The sequence below is a fragment of the Apodemus sylvaticus genome, chromosome 11 (assembly GCF_947179515.1).
Source record: "Apodemus sylvaticus chromosome 11, mApoSyl1.1, whole genome shotgun sequence".
Taxonomy (NCBI): Eukaryota; Metazoa; Chordata; class Mammalia; order Rodentia; family Muridae; genus Apodemus; species Apodemus sylvaticus.
Window position 1 is genome coordinate 84,061,443 of NC_067482.1, and position 16,588 is coordinate 84,078,030.

The following is a 16,588-nucleotide window of genomic DNA, read 5'->3' on the forward strand; positions in this document are numbered from 1 at the left end:
CTTAGAGTATCCAGGGTCAGTCCCATAGGTAGCTACCATGTTGGTAAAATGTAGCTTTCAGGGTTTGAGTGTAAAATGCTCCCCCACACCAAGATCGTGCCTTCAGATACTCAGTACCCAGGTTAAGGTGCTGTTCTTAGAGTTTGTGGGACCTTCAGTAGGTCAGACAGAGCTGGAGAAACTGGGTCACTGGGGTAGGCGGGCCTTAATATCTTTAAATCCTGTTTCCTGTTTAATCTACTTCCTGTTCTGTCCAGAGGTCAATGGCTGCCAAGCTCTTGTCGCTGTGGAGCTGCTACTATGGTTTTCCTATTGTGAGGGATAAAATACCCCCTCCACTCTGACTCAAATCCTGTTGTGAGGGATGGTTACCCCTCACACTGTGAATCAAAATCAAAACATAAAAATCCTTCTCAGGGCTGGGGTCATAGCTCAGTTGGTAAAGTACTTGCCACATAAACACTGGGACCTGAATTTAAGTCTTAGGATACAAGTTAAAAACTGGGTATGGGGGATGGAGAGATGGCTCAGCAGTTAAGAGCACTGACTGCTCTTCCAGAGGTCCTGAGTTCAATTCCCAGCAACCACATGGTAGCTCACAACCATCTGTAATGGGGTCTAATGCCCTCTTCTGGTGTGTCTGAAGACAGTTTTAGTGTACTCATATACATAAAATAAATAAATAAATATTTTTAAAGAAGAGACTGGGCATGATGCCAGGTGGCCAACATCTTTAATCCAGCACATGAGGGAAAGAGGCAGGACGATCTCTTTGAGTTTGAGGCCAGCCTAGTCTACAGAGTGATTTACATGCCAGCCAGGTTGCGATATTTTTAGACTCTGTTGCAGTAAAGCAAAACAAAAACACTGGGCATCATGTGCTTACTTGAAATTGCCACACTCAGGCAGCAGGGGCAAACAGAGTCCTCAGGTTTGTCAGCCTGCTGGCCTAGACTAATCACTAGAGCCCTAATCCTGGTGAGAGACCCCGGAAAGGCAAGGTTTGGGTTGGGTGGGCCCCACAGAGGTGGCTTGATGGTTAAGAGCACTTGTTCTTATGGAAGATTTGAGGTCAGGTCTCAACACTTAGGTGTGGTGTCTCACAACAGCTTGTGACTGTAGTACCAACATCCTTGTCTATCATCTCTGAGTATACACAAACACAAACACATTTTTTTTTAAAAAAAGCAAATTAAAAACAACAACAGAACAAGGTGGCAGTTCTTGATGAATGACACTCAAGGAGACCTTTGGTGGTTTCATGCATTCACACAGTTATGTAGTTACACATACAAATGTGCACACACATACAAAACTTTACTTTTCTTAGGTGGCTTCTGGCCAGGAATTCATTTGTTCACAGCAATAAGAAAAGTACACAGATTAGGAGAACTGAAAACTCACAATTCCATCCAATTATGCTCAAGTAAATGAATCTCCTCTAAAAACTAAAACTATTACAAGACAATGCTAAATATAAATTGTCAGTTAAAACAAGCAAGCATTTTAAAACAACTAATGTTCACATATAATACCCTTGTGCATTTAGTTAATTTTCTGTTCTGTTGTTGTGATAAAACACAGCAAGCAAAATAAGCTCATGGAAGGAAGAGTCTATTCTGGCTTATAGGTGCAGAAGATAGGAGTCCAACATGTCAGGGAGGCATAGAAGCAAGTGTCAACCAGGCAATGGACCAGGAAGCTGAGAGCTCACATTCCAATCTGAGGCTGAATGAAGAGTAAATGAGGTGGAACTGTGAAAACCTAAAGCCTTCACCATAATGTACTTCCCCTGAAAGGTTGTTCTTTACCCATTAATTTTCCAGACAGCACCATCAACTGGGGACCAAATGCTTAATACCCAAACCTATGGGGAATATTTCTCATTCAAAACATACCATGCATGCTATACACATAGATACCCACATTACCTTCATAAGCTCTGGCACTTCTGTGGCCTACGTCTAGCCATCTTAGTCTACCACAGTCATAGATCAGTTTAGTTCAAAATGTTGAAGGCCTGTCTTGACTTTTCTGAGCCTTCTGTTTCTCATATGCCAATATGGATTTAAAGAGGAGGTTTGTGGTTTATGGCAAGTTGGAACATCAACGTGCTACAAATTTGAATCACTTGAGTAGGAAGCATTACCTGAAGAATTATCTGTATTCATCAGTTGGGAAGACTGTGGAGAGCCTTATTAAGGTGCCTCCTGGCAGGAACTTGACATGGACCAATGTGACGTTCCTCTCCCAGCCTTTGAGTGGGAACTCCTGTGTTAGCCATAATCCTCTCCACCTAGGGTGGAACCCTCCGACCAAGATGAAGCCCATTGTTCTTCAAGAACCTGCAGTTTCCTGAGAAACACTAGCCCCCTGGGGAGCAACTGAACTGGTTCTGCAGAGAAGTTTCCAGCCTTTGGGGGAAGGGTTTTCCCCTGCCTATATATTTGGAGTCCTCCATTAAATTTTGAGACCTTGAGCAGCAGGTGTTGTCTTGGTCTTCATCTCTTTTTGCTGCCTTCCCATACATCCCCAGTTTCCCTTCCAGGTAACCCTTCAATGTGACTGTGGGCAGTTATAGAAGACCCACTCTGATTGTAGGTGGCACCTTCCAGTAGGAGCCCAGATCTGACTTGGTCTTCCTTCCCTTTTACCACTGAGTTACTCTGCTTCCTTGCTGCTGCTGCTGCCGCCGCTCCCCTGACAGCAAAACAAGTGTTGCCAAGTTTTCACTCTGGGACAGGGACTTGCAGCTCTCCAGCAGCTGCCTGCACTTTTGGAACTATTCTGGGGATACTGAGGCATGGTACTTTGTGGACTGAGTGATTACTGGTTGTGTCCCTCAGTGGGACATAGTTGTTCTGGAACTATTCCAACTACTGACACACTCAGCCTCAAGGACCAAGGAACTATAGGATTCTCTGCATCTCAGGTGTGATTTGGCCATTGTTACTGTTTTAAAGCACACGCGTGCGTGCGTGCGCGTGCGTGCACACACACACACACACACACACACGCACACGCACATGCACACACACTTCCTTCCCTCAATAATCCTGTTCCAATAAAGGGTCCAGACTAAGTCAGACATGACTAAATCAAGCTTTGGAAAGCAGAGCATAAGAATTAGAGGTGAGGAGAAAGGAGGGAGAACAGGGGTCTGGAGGAGACTGCAGAACAGTGTCAACAAAAGTCTCTAATATAATAAAGAGAAGAAGGACAATTCATGGTTGAGAAGGAAAGCAGCAGTGTGAGGCTCTGACTCGGGGGCGTCAACATGCAGAGCCTGAAATATTCCTTAAAATGCAGGAGAGATGGCTCAGTGGTTAAGGGTTGGAGTACCACTAAGGTGCCCTTGATACTGCAGTACTGGGAAAAGAATAGACAACCAATGAAGCCCACTGGGGAGCCCAGAAACAGACCTACAGAATATAATCTACTTGTAGAACAGGAGATCAATGGATAAAAGGTAGTTTAAACAAAAGGTGCTGGAATTACCAACAGCCAATTGAGGAAAAAGATCTAGATACAAAACTAATCACAAAAACATACTCAAATGGACACAAATTTTTATGTCAAATGTGAAATTACAAAACTCCCAGAAAGTGACATTGAAGAAGACATAGACGGCCTTGAGTTTCGTGATATTTACACATATAATACCAAAAGTGTGACTTAACAAAAGTGTGACTTATGAAAGGAAGAATTGAAGTGATGGATTCTTTATATAGTTTAGAATCTGTTTGACTCAAGAGAGTGATACTGTGGAGAAAGCCAAAACAAACAAACAAAAACAAAACAAAACAAAAAAACAAAAAAAACCCCTCCAAAATCAGGTTACGAACTGGGGGAAATGTCTGCTGAAGGACTCTCACCAAATATTATATACAATGAACTTTAAAACACAACAGAAGCCGGGCAGTGGTGGCACACGCCTGTAATCCCAGTACTTGGGAGGCAGAGGCAGGGGGATTTCTGAGTTTGAGGCCGGCCTGGTCTACAGAGTGAGTTCTAGGACAGCCAGGGCTATACAGAGAAACCCTGTCTAGGGGAAAAAAAAACCCCAAAAAACAAGACAACAAGCAATGTAAAAGAGAGTCAAAGGTATTTATTTATTAACACCTCACTGGAGAAGGTAGACAAGGTCCTCAGTGTAGTATCTCATCAGGGAAATTCACATTAATACAGCAATCAGACAAATATACAGTACAAGTCACTGGAACTCATGTCAGTGGTCTCGTATAACACCAAATGTATTCTTCATTTGGTCCAGGAATTCAGTTCCTTGGTGCTTATGTAGAGCCCTGGACCTTAGTCACAGTTGCTAAAGTTTAGAAGCAATCAAAATGTTTATGACAGGTGAGTAGGTAAAACTGTGGTGTATTCAGACAAATGGGTGTTAGAAATGTCCTGGAAGGAAGGAACCATTCCATGATCCTAAGAGAAAGAAGCCAGCTGAGACCTCCATACTGTGGGACTCCAAACACCTGATAGGCTGGACAACGCAAAGGGTAAAAGATCACAGGATCCGAGAAGAATGACTGAGTAGGATAGGGAAGATTTTAAGAGCTAGAAATGATCTTTGTAGTATACAACAAAAATGGATTGTAGGTATGCCCAGCGTAAGCCCTGAACTTGAGTGAGAATGATGTAGCTCTGTAGGCCCATCGATTTAACAAAAAAGCTGTGTCTATTTGAACAGAGTGAGTCTTCTAAACATTATGTTAATTATTGCTAGAAACAAAACCTGCCAACAGGTTTATCAAGTAGAAAGTCAAATATTGCCATATTTGTTCATAAGGAGAAGCAAAAATTAGAGTTGAGAAAAAGGAAGAGTGGGCATACTGCATGAGATAAAAATGGAGTGACTGCGTGTGACTTGGGGTCGATGGTGGAAAGGAAGCAGAACAAGTTAGGTCTGAAGGACAATAGATGCAATACAAAACAAAGCACATCAGAGGGTAGGAAGCATTGTCAACTCATTATGCTCAGAGCCGAACACAGCAGCTTGGCCCAGTCCGCATTCCCAGCCTAGATTTCATGCTAGAGTTCTCTGCGAAACAAGAAGTGTGCCTCTGTGCTTTCACGAGCATAACTGTGTGTCACAGGTCTGATTCGGGAGCTTTCTCTACATGCTAATGCATAGCGCTGTAGTAAGTCAGTCTGGAGACACACTGCCTTACAGACTGGTCAGTGATAATTAGGAATGCAAAGAATTTACATTAGACTTGCTGCTTCGAGCACTAGGGCATTAGGAAAAGATTAGCAGCAAAGAATGCTCCTGGGAGTCTGCTGGGTGGGTAAAGTACGTGCTGGGAAAGCTTGCAGACGTAAGTTCAAGTCCTCAGAACCTCAGGAAAAAAGTCAAGTGTAGTAACGTGTCTGAAATCTCTGCAGTGTGTGTGTGTGTGTGTGTGTGTGTGTGTGTGTGTTATAGGCTGAGAAAGGTTTGAGACAGACAGATCCTGGAAGCTCACTGACCAGCCAGTTTAGCCAAAGTAGTGATCCTCAGCTCCAGTGACAGACCCTGGATCAAAAATGTAAAGTAGATATGATTGAGGAAGACATGTTGACTTCTGGCCTCCACATGCACTCATACTTCCTACCTTCTATTTCTTTGAAACTATCTACATACACCTTGATTCAGAAACAGTGGATGTAAAATTGTTCTTAAAGTGTATCTTGGACACTTTCTAGAACTTGCAATGACGGTAACTAGCTAAAGTTGAGTCTCTTCACACTTTACTTGAAAATTGAACATATGAGCTAACAAAATGAGCAGGACTGAGACTCGGAGACAGAGCCCACGGTTCCCGGGAGTCAGACTCTGGAGACCAGCGTCAGAATGCATATCTAACTTTATTGCTTATTACATGAGCTTATTTAAATAGCTTTTTAGCTAGTTAGGGTATGTTTACGTATTCAAGAACAAATCAGGGCAATAGGTATTGTTCAGCAGAATCTGACGGGCTTATCCATGATCCGGGAGGGGAGAAGCCATGCCCTGGCCTTGGGTCCTATGTCTTGTCTCACTGGTAAGCCGGGAGCCATGTCAGATCACACTCGGTGCCGGGCGGTGGTGGCGCACGCCTTTAATCCCAGCACTTGGGAGGCAGAGGCAGGCGGATTTCTGAGTTCGAAACCAGCCTGGTCTACAGAGTGAGTTCCAGGACAGCCAGGGCTACACAGAGAAACCCTGTCTCGAAAAAACCAACCAACCAAACAAACAAAAACCCACCCACCCCCAAAACAAACAAGCAAACAAACAAAAACAGTGGATCAGGATTCTTCAAGGAGTCACCGAAGCCTGTGGGAAGGTAGCACGCATCTGCTCCACTCAGGAGGACTGGAGATGAGCTACAGTCTCCAAAGAAGACCAACAAGAAAGAAGAGAGGCACCCTGGGAAACAGGAGAGTCCTGCAGAATAAAAGATCCCATTCCCCCACCTCCCACTATTAGGTTCTGTGAAGAAACTGCTATAACATCCTCTTACACACATGAAGGCACATCTCAAGCCCTGTTGATAAGCATGGTGAGGCACACGGAATCTTAAAGACAGAACATTAAGTGAGAGAAAAGGCAGCCTTCTTCAGACTAGCAAAGTCAGAAGAAACCTCTGTTCAAGCACTTCTCTTTCCCACATTTAGAAAATTAAAAATGCATGCAAGCAACAACTAAAATCAGAAATGACACTTCCCCCCCACAAAGTGAGGAAATGTTTGGAATTAATGTTTGGAATAAAAAGAGTCGAAAATCATTTAAGAACTAAAAGCTATGTTTAAAGATCCACAGGGAAATCAGAGTCTAATGAAAATTTAATACTGGGTATGGAACATGGCAGCAAAACAAGGGGCTGGAAAATGAAATGGAAGGCAAGCAAAGAAAAGTGGATTGAACATGTAATTAGATTCCCTGAAGAAGAAACACCATGGGGGAGGGAAAAACAGAACTAATATTTAGCAACAACAACAAAATCCTTCAGAAATGAAAGACTTGGATCTACACATTTAAAAGGGATCATCATATACTAGGAAAACTAAACAGTTTCATGACATTTTAATTAAATAATAGTATTTTATCATAAAAATTGTGGTTAGTCTCTCTAGACCAAAATGATCTAATAACTTCCAAGGTCAAAGAAAGTGTTGTGTCATAAAACTCACTAAAAGTAAAATAGGAGCTGCAGAGATGGCTCAGTAATTAATGTTGTGTTTTATAAAAAAGAAAGAAACAGGAAATGTTTGGTAGAAGTGCCCTATGGTGGTGTGAGAGGGGCCCTCTGCGGGGCCCAGGCTGAGAAGACCCTTCCCCCGGAGGTACCAGTCATAGATGGATATAGTTTGGAATAGAGTGAATTTAGGGCATGAGAAGGGAGTTGAGGAGGGAGTAGAGACAGAGAAAAGGAGGGAGGGAGAGAGGGAGAAAGGGAGAGAGAGGAGAAGAGAGGGAGGGGAAGAGGGAGGGGAGGGGGAGGAAGGAGGGAGGAGAGAGAAGAGGTCCCTCAGGAACAAGTGGAGAGAGGGGGGAGAGGGGAATTGGGAGAGAAGGGACAGAGCATAAGAGAATAAGAGAGCGAGGAGGGGGCAAACAGCCCCTTTTAGAGCGAATCAGGCATAACACTGCTGCCAGATAACTGTAGGCAGAGCCTAGAAGGAATGCTAACAGTTAAAATGACTCAGTGTTCTTGCAGAAGAGACAGCTAGTTCAGTTTTCAGCGCCTGTGTCAGTCACTCCCAACCACCATAACTCCAGCTCTCGGGGACTCACTGCCCTGTTCCGAGCCCTGCAGGCACGTGCACTCAGCACTACCCTGCTACATGTGTAGATGCCCACACAGATCTACAATATGCACACATAATTCTTTTTAAAATGGAACAAAAATTGTTATTCAAAAGTAAAAGGCAGGGCGCGGGGACTGGGAACAATTACACACAGCGTTAATCCCAACACTCAGAATGTAGAAACAGATGAATCTCTGTGAATTTGAGTTCAGCCTGATTTATATACTGAGTTCCAGACTACATAGTGAGACCCTATCTTAAAACAACAACAACAACAACAGTAGTAGTAGTAGTAAATATAGAGGACGGGGTAGGGTTGGGGGAGGCTTGGTCAGTAAAATGTTTGCTGTATAAGAAGGAGGACTTGAAAATCGTTTCAAATAAAATTGTTTTTGAATAAAATACATTCATCTTAAAACAAAACAAAACAAACAAAAATAGAGACATTGAAGAAATAATCCAGGTTCAGTAGCATGCCCTTGTGGGCTCAGTCCAGGAAAAGCAGAGACAAGTGTCACTTCCTGCCACTTAGCCATTATCTGGAAGCCTCCAGTTAGTGAAAGACCTCATCTCAAAAATCAAGCTGATAAACCAGACAGTGGTGGCACACACCTTAAATCTCAGCCCTGGGAGGCAGAGGCAGGCAGATCTACAGAGTTAGTTCTAGGGCAGACATACCCAACAACAACAACAAAAAGTCAAGTTGATAGCTCCTGGGTGAAGACACCTGAGGTTGTCCTCTGGCCTCCACATGCACATGAGATACATATATGTGCACCCAGGCATATGCATGCATTCATACATATGTCCATATGTATGGCACCAACGAGACAATAGAAGATATTGAATATATATCTTAATATAGATAATGGAAATTAGAAAGAAAATAATAGAAAGACTATATGATCCAGGAACAAATTCTGCCAAACTGACATTGAGGAATCAGGACTACAGAAGATCAGCTCCAAGCACCTAAAAACTGCCCTTTGTGGAATATCAGAGAACAGAGGGATTTCTGGGTAAGATGATGCATCAGAAGCTGCATCTGTATGCTTGGGTGAAAACAGGACAAAAATTAGTTCATATTACTATATGAGAAAGAACAAAAGAATATACAGATGAGTCTACATGGAAGTTTCTTTGCAAAAAATGAACAAACACCACATGGCAGCCATACAGCACAGCCCAGACAGAGTCAGGGTCAGCTGCAAAGAAATGCTTGCACAGGTAAAGAGAGAGCCAGAGAGAGAGGATCCAGTCTTTGGAAATGCAAGTGGAGCAGGGAGCAGAATACAAGCTAACTGAAAATGGTACGTGGCTTTTGAAGCCTCAAAATCCACACCTACTGACATATCTCTTGCAGCAAGGCCATACCTCCTAACCCTTCCCAAACAGTTCCACCAACTGGAGAGCAAACATTCAAATATATGAGCTCATGGAGGCCATTCTCATTCAAACCACCAGAATGAGAGATATTCAATAGTGCTCTGGATCTGTTAGTGAAGTACCCCATCACCCTAACACAATGCGTGGGGTTATAGGGAGTGCTTTGCAGAATCCATGGGGTAGCTTGACAGATATAGTGCATAAATAAACAAACAGATATAGTGGGTAAAGCTAAACAAACACAGGAGGGCCAGCCTTCTCCACACCCTCACACCTAACCCCAGAGACAAAGCTGTAATGTACAGGGTTGCTGGGGAAGGAAGTGGAAATGGTACCTCAACCAGGCAATTATGTCAGAAAGTGAATTTCAATCAGACACTGCTTTCATCTGCAAGGAAACTGGCAGTAACCCTTCCCACTCATGGAGACTGATGATAATGAAGAGAACTGTGCTGATTATGCACTGAATTAAAGTTGGATGCTTTTTCAGAGAAGAAATGTAAAAACATTGGGAAAATTCTGAAAGGAAGTTGAAACTCTGAAACCAAACAGGAATTCTAGAAATGAAAGAATCAGTCAATCAAAATAAAAACACAACAGAAAGTATTGTCAACAGGTAAGTCCAGGCGGGCAGTGGTGGACAAGAACGAGAAAATAACACTTTCAGACATACATAAAGGGGTAACTTGTTAAATATGACCAAAGCCTTGCAAGGATTCTGGGATATGCTCAACAGACTAAACCTAAGAATCCAGGGGAGGGATCCTAGAAGAAGGACCTGATGCTCTAAAGGCACAGAAAAGTTCTTAAATGATTTTACAATGGAAAATTCCCAAACGTAGCGAAAAGCCGTGAATATCCACACAGAAGAACACAGAACCTCAAGTAGATGTGAGCTGAGAATTTCTCTACAACATGTCATAGGCAAGATGTCAAAAATACAGACCAAAATCAATATTACAAGCTATAAGTGATAAAGTGTCAACTTACATACAAAGGCACAAACATCCAAATAATAGCAAATTTCTCATCAATATTCTTAAAAGCCAGGGAAGCTTGTGATGATATATTCAAAGCTCCCAACATAAATAACTGTGAATCAAGATAGGTATGCCCAGCAAAGTTATCTTTTTTTTTTTTAAATATTTATTTATTATATGTAAGTACACTGTAGCTGTCTTCAGACGCCAGAAGAGGGTGTCAGATCTCTTTACGGATGGTTGTGAGCCACCATGTGGATGCTGGGATTTGAACTCATGACCTTTGGAAGAGCAGTCGGTGTTCTTACCAGCTGAGCCATCTCTCCAGCCCAAAGTTATCTTTTAAAATAGACAAATAAGATCATTTCAAGGCCAGCCAAAATTAAGGCACAGTGTATGGTAACTAAGTGTGGATTGCAGAAACATTTAAAGATTCACCATACTGACAGGAAAGAAAAGAATCTCATTTACAGTATTTGGGGGTGGGGGGAGCATCTCCATGCTCTCTCATGAGAGTAATGGAGAAACAACAAAGAAAAGGAATCTATTGCATCCAGTACAGCCAATCAAAACCCCCTATTGATTATAGGCAGAAGAAGGAATCCAACCACCCAATAAAACCACAAAAAGGCAGTATTTCTCTTCACAATAACCTTAAATGAAAATGTCCAATGAAAACACATGGACAAGCCTGGATTAAAATACTAGACCCAACTACCTACTATCTTCAAGTACACCTTGCTAGAAAGATGCCCCAAAATTGTGGGTCAAAGATAGAAACCAACGTAGGTAGCAAATGGATTATAAACAAGGTGGTGGAGCTATTTTCATATAAGCCAAAACTAGTCACAAGAAGTAAGGGAGGCCACTATATAGTTTAAAAAGAAACAATTCAGCAAGAATTTATAATGTTTGTAAATATTTATGCACCGAAGTTGGACTCCCAATTTCATAACACAAACACCAAAAGGCATAAAAGACCAGCTAGGTTTTGGTATAATAACTAGGAGACTCACATCTTTGGATAGAATTCTTAGAGCAAAAAAAAAAAAAATGAGTGGAGAAATTTCATATATAAATCGTACCACAGATAGATATGGGATACATATTCTCAGTAGGCAATGAAAACTTTCTTCTAAATTGATTAGATGGTAGGTCATAAAACAAACTTGTCAAATGCATATAAATCAGAATACTTTTGTACCTTGGGATATTATCACAAAACAAAACTATAAATCAATAGCAAGAGACAGCATCAAAACTGTATGAATATTTAGAGACTGAAGAATACACTCTTGGATAAATGGGTCATTGGAGAAATTAGGAAGAAAAACTCAAATTTCTAGAATCAAATAGAAATAATAAAGCAATACCAGAACCCCTTAGATATGTCTAAGGGACTGCGTATGACAGTCACAGCTGCTTGTATTAAAAAAATCAGAGATATCTCAAATAATCTAATAATATACTTCAATGTTCTAAAAAACCAAGAAGCCAAACCTAAGAAGGTGACAGGAAATGATAAGTAGAAATTAATGGACTAGAGATGAAGTGCAGGAATCAACTGCATAAAAGGAACTAACCTGACAAAACCCTAGACAAAGAGTCAAGGGAAGAGAAGTCCAAAAGTAATCAAAGTTAGGGATGAAGACTTTGTAATGACAGATTTTGGTGGAGTCCACAGGATCATTAGGGAACAATTTGAAAACGTATTTTCTCCAAGCCTGGAAAATCTAGAAGAGGAAGGCTACTGATTTATTTGAGTTAATTTTATATCCAGCCACTTTGCTGAAGTTGTTTATCAGCTTTAGGAGTTCTCTGGTGGAAATTTTGGGGTCGCCTAAGTATATCATCATATGATCTGCAAATACTAATATTTTGACTTCTTCCTTTCCAATTTGTATACCTTTGACCTCCTTTTGTTGTCTAATTGCTCTGGGTAGGACTTCTAGTACTATATTGAATAGATAGGGAGAGAGTGGGCAGCCTTGTCTGGTCCCCGATTTTAGTGGGATTTGCTTCAAGTTTCTCTCCATTTAGTTTGATGTTGTATATGATGCAGTATATTGCTTTCACTATGTTTATGTATGGCTCTTGAATTCCTGATCTTTCCAAGACTTTTATCATGAGATGTTGAATTTTGTCAAAAGCTTTTTCAGCATTTAATGAAATGACCATGTGTTTTTTTTTCCTTGAGTTTGTTTATGTAGTGAATTACATTGATGGATTTCCACACATTGGACCATCCCTGCATCCCTGAGATTAAGCCTACTTGATTGTGGTGAATTATCATTTTGATGCATTCTTGGATTCGGTTGGCCAGAATTTTGTTGAGTATTTTTACATCAATGTTCATAAGAGAAATTGGTCTGAAGTTCTCTTTCCTTGTTTGGTCTTTGTTTGGTTTAGGTATAAGTGTTTTGGGGGCTTCATAGAATGAATTGGCTTGGTTTTTCTGAGAAAGGGAACAAAATACTCACAGGAGCAATTATGGAGACAAAGTGTGGAGCAGAGACTAAAGGAAAAGCCATCCAGAGACTGCCCTACCTGGGGATTCATTCTATAAACAGTCACCAAACCCTGACACTATTATGGATGACAAGAAGTGCATGCCGAAAGGAGCCTGATATGGTTGTCTCCGGAGGGGCCCTGCCAGAGCCTTACAAATACAGAGGCAAATGCTAGCAGCCAACCATTGGCCTGAGTACGGGGTTCCCAATGGAGGAGCTGAAGGGGTTTGCAGCCCCTTGGGAAGAACAACGATGTCTGCCAGGCGTCCCAGGGCTCCCAGGGACTAAGTCATCAACTAAGGGGTACACATGGTTCCAGCCAAAAGTGTGGCAGAGGAATGTCTTGTCGGGCATCAGTGGGAGGAGAGGTCCTTTGTCCTGTGAAGGCTCGATAGATGCTCCAGTGTAGGGAAATCGAGCCAGGGTAGATGGGAGTTGGTTGGGTGGAGGGTCATATTCTTTGAGGCAGTGGGTGGGAGGATGGGTTGGGGGTTTTCTGGGAGGGGGGAAACCGGGAAAGGATATAGCATTTGAAATGTAAATGAAGAATATATTCAATTAAAAAAAGATTTAAAAAAAGAAAATCTAGAAGAATCTGCTAATTTCCTAAACACAAGTGACCAGTCAAATTAAATAAAGACAATACAATTTAAACAGACCTATAACAGGCAACTAGATTGGAGCCGTGGTTAAAACATCTTCCAAACCTTTCCTTGCATCCCACCATCCATGGGGAAACCCTTTGACCTTACTTCTTCCAGGCTTTAAGGGGACCAATGGCTGTGTGGTACAAGTTAAATACCAACTCCAACTCATTATGTTCTCTGGGCGTACACACTTTTCCTGTCTCCTCCGAAGTTCTCTCAGAGAGAGCAGGTTTGGAGCAGGTTTGGGAAAAAGGCCAAAAACAGACAGTCACTTGATGTGATTTGGTCCAACACTGCCTTAGATCATGACAATTCCATGGGGTCACTTTCCTAAATGATACGAGCAAGACACAACATTACCAAGGTTTTAAATTGCAACTAACTACTTCTAAGAATGGAGTTTCTTTTTTATATACATATATACACGTTTTCCCCTTTGTTTTTATTCTGTGTATATGGGTCTTTGGCCCCAGTGTTTGTGCACCCTGTCTGTGCAGTGCCTCTGGAGACAAGAAGAAGGTGTGACATTCCCCGAGACTGCAGTTGTGAGTCGTCATCGGGGTAATGGGGATTGAACCTAGATCCTCTGGAAGAACAGTGGAGGTGTCTCTCCAGCCCACCAAAATTGGTTTCTAAGGGACTTAAATTCTGGCCAACATGGAGGGTCCAGATCCGATCTCAGACAAAATAGCAGCAAGGTCACTCTCTCCTTCCCAGTTTCTCCAGGGTCTGTGTGGGCAGCAGGACTCCATGTCCATCATGAGCTCCTCTCCCAGCAAGAGATCCAGGCGGGATCAAAAGGAGATCCAGATAGCTGCACTTGGTATTCCGAGTTATAAATTGTAGTAGACATGTGGACTTCTGTTCCTTGGGTTGAGACCATAAAATTCATTCCTTTGTTTTTCTGTTTGGCCTTTTTAGACCTATGTACCTAGGCTGCATATACTATCTTCTCCTATATCTGTGTTAACATAACTCAGAATGTTTCATACATGTGAAGAAAAAAGGTGCATTCACGTTTAATCTGTGAGCTACATGGCTCTCATAGAGACTTATGTCCTGATGGGGGATGGCTCATCTTATCACAGGACTGAACTTGCCACAAACAACCATGTGGCTTTGTCTTGGCTGGTGATAGCATCAAGATGGCAGCAGCTGTGGGACATGGCCAACCACCTTGGTTAGGGACATTAAGGTGATGAATAGTGGCACATGCCTTTAATATTAGCTAGCACTGGGGATGCAGAGGTAGGCAGATCTCTGAGTTCGAGGTCAGCCTGGTCTACAGAATCAGTTCCAGGACATCCAGGGGTATACCAAGAAACTCTTTCTTAAATAACAAAAACAAAGTAAAACAATAAAAGATGGTGAAGGCTATGCTGAGTTTACCAGTATGTTGATTAATGCAACCAGAGGGCATAAACCAAAATGGTGGCATCCCTAAAGATTTTCAGTGTCGCTAAGCCCTCAGCAGATCTCTGCACCGCTAGAATCTTCTGTTCCATAGGCATTTTTTCACATGTCCCAGACTTCTCTCCTTTTGGATTTTCAATTTCCTGGATACCTAATTGACCAGGGAACTGGGTGACCCAGAGGAATCTCCAACACTGATTTTATTGCCAAGTTACCAGACTTCTATGATAGTAGAGATTTTTTACTTTATTTTTATTTTTGTTTGTTTGGTTGCTGGTTTGTTTTTTGACAGTTGTTTTGCATAACATCTGGGTGCTAGAGGAGGCTTAGCCTTTTCCTAGCCATGTGCCTCCAGAGCTAGTCAGCAACAGAAGCTAACGCTTTTAAATGGCTAGACCCCTGAAACTCATGTGAATTTGCAGTGGCCCAGGAAGAGCACAGAACTCATCAGGATACAGAGGATGGGTTGCTGGGTGTTAGGCAAGCTGATGCCCAGGGTCAGCTGCTATAAGCAGAAACAAAGAGGGATCCACCTGTTTAAGTGAGAAGCTGTAGATACAGATTCTGCTGGGTCTCAAAACCTGCTCTTCTGCTCCCCATCTCCAAACCCATCTTTCTCTAAGATAAACCATTCTTCCCTTTGTTCCAGGCTCACTGTCTGATTTTATTTCTTCCCCAATAAGCCCTGGGTAGCCTTGGTTTTATTTTGACTTTCCTGTTACAGTGATATAGACAGTCTAACAAAGAGAAGAATCAGATGCTATCTCTTTCTAAGAATCTTTAAATGTTATTGCTGTCCATGTTCCATGTTCTTTAGATTATGGATATTAAATAAAAATAAAATAAAGTTAAAGCTCTGACATACAGTCCATGGAAAGTATAGGGAGGAACTTGTCATTAATGAAAATGATCTCACTTGTAACTTCAGTGTCTCGGTTTTAGCAGGGCTTCCTTGGCTGAGTTCTGTTGGATGCTGGAAACATCAGTTTATGATTCTCTATGTGTTGCTGCTTCTCTATCTGCTACTTGCACTCATTCAAAACCAAAAGCATAGCTAAAGAAGATCATTCACTAGACTGTAGAAAGCATATTTTTATTCTCTTGTGTTTTTTCTATCTCTGTGGTTTACTTGATAACTTAAAAGCCTCATAGTTTAATAGTTTGTAGCTGGGTGACATTCCTTTATTATATTATCCTTGCAGGTAGTTTAGATTCAGCAGTGTCATCCAATCCAAGCAACTGTCATCTTCATAAGACTAGCTGTGTCTGCTTGTTGACTGTTGGTGTCCCTTCATAGAAGAAGGGGGAAAGAGGCTCATAGAATACCCATCTGAACCTCCATTCATGTATCCCATTGGTTGTATACAATTCTGCCCCAATTCCTCATGGCCCCAGGGGCTTGGGGAAGAGCTAGAATGTATAGACTGGGGAAGGCTAGAAGAGGGGCTTCATCTGTGCAGCTGTAGGGAAGCTGTCATCTGCTGGGTGAAGACTTTCCAGGGAAGCTGCTTTCTGGTTGCTTTCCTGTCAGTGACTCCTCATTCATGGTCTAAAATAGGCTCAATAAACATTGCTTCCCCAGGATAAATTTTGGTGAAATACAGCTTTAGCTTGTCATTGAGACCTTTTGAGGAGGAGGTAGACATTGCTTAGTTCCCCTTAGGGATGAAATTCTCACAACAGATGGTAAATTTATCTGTTAATGTTCCTATGTGTTATGGTATTAAGAAAACTAGTAAGTAGAAGAAAACATTGGAAGAATGTAGAACAAATATTTTAGTAAAGAATTTATGTGTGAATTTTTTTAAGAATGGAAAAGAAAGTTGTAAAACATAAGCAAGTTACAATGGTCTGATCAAGTTACATAAGG